Source organism: Meleagris gallopavo, unplaced genomic scaffold (genome assembly GCF_000146605.3).
Source record: "Meleagris gallopavo isolate NT-WF06-2002-E0010 breed Aviagen turkey brand Nicholas breeding stock unplaced genomic scaffold, Turkey_5.1 ChrUn_random_7180001828027, whole genome shotgun sequence".
NCBI classification, from domain to species: Eukaryota; Metazoa; Chordata; class Aves; order Galliformes; family Phasianidae; genus Meleagris; species Meleagris gallopavo.
In genome coordinates, this window is record NW_011101363.1 from 1 (window position 1) to 921 (window position 921).

The 921-nt window shown below is 53.4% G+C and overlaps 1 long non-coding RNA gene across 1 annotated transcript; it reads right to left on the reverse strand.

The window, feature by feature from the left end:
- Window positions 1–337: 337 nt before the first annotated feature.
- Window positions 338–906, reverse strand: LOC109364248. Its single transcript, XR_002110263.1, has 2 exons — window positions 582–906; window positions 338–478 (listed from the first exon to the last, which is right to left on the reverse strand). It is a non-coding gene; the product is annotated as an uncharacterized LOC109364248 (long non-coding RNA).
- Between the last annotated feature and the right edge of the window lie 15 nt (window positions 907–921).

Below are 921 nucleotides of genomic sequence, written 5' to 3' on the forward strand. Positions count from 1 at the left end.
CACCTTTGGCTCACAATAAATTCCACAGCAGCTTGGGCCACATGGCTCTGTCTGAGTAGGACAACGCTGCTTCACTCAGCCCCATGCAGTGAATGCAGTGCTGAGCCCTCTGCCGCTCTTCTTCTCACACAACGCTCCAGGACCTAGGCCCCCACAAAACACCTGGCCATATCAGAGCAATGGGGACCAGCCACCACCTCCCATCAATGGGCCTGCAGACACCCCCATGGGACACCACAGGAGGCAAAACATGGGGTTTGGCGGAGCCCCATCACACAGGAGCCAGCAGAGAGGTGAGGAAGGAGGGGAAAGAAAATTAGGGCCAATGGAAAGAAGGTCAATGGAGGAAGGACAATTTTCCATTCAACCAGTGCAGGACACCTATGCTTCTTGTTGACGGCATGTGTTCTCTTGAGGTCCCAGCAATGAACAACCTTTTGCTCAGTTCCTCACCTTCACTTCCTGGCAGGAATCACCTCTGTACAAGAGCAGCGCACAGTGCTTGGATCATGGGACCAGAAGATGTATGGGGGAAGAAAAGGACGCCAGACAAGGGGGAACTATAAACTTTGCCTCAAGACCTTTGTGCTCCCTGGGACAGGATGGTTGTGCTCCATTCATGGCTAGCCCCACTGTCCCCTCCAGGAGTGGGGCATGGGGGCACTGTCAGCAGATGGCAACAACACTGTCCGTGCACTGCTTGTTTCCAAATTTCCTCTGACCTCTACGTGTGAACACTGCCATGGCAGGAAAAGAAGGTGATCAAGGCATGGAGAGCCCTGGATGGCAAGAGGGTGTGGTAGAGGTTCTGTGGGATGTCCATTGAGTGTTAACATACTGAAGTGAGGTTTGTTTGTGAGGTGTCATTACGCGCATTGCGAGAAGGGAGGACTCAGTGGAATGGGCTCTGCAGGACCATCT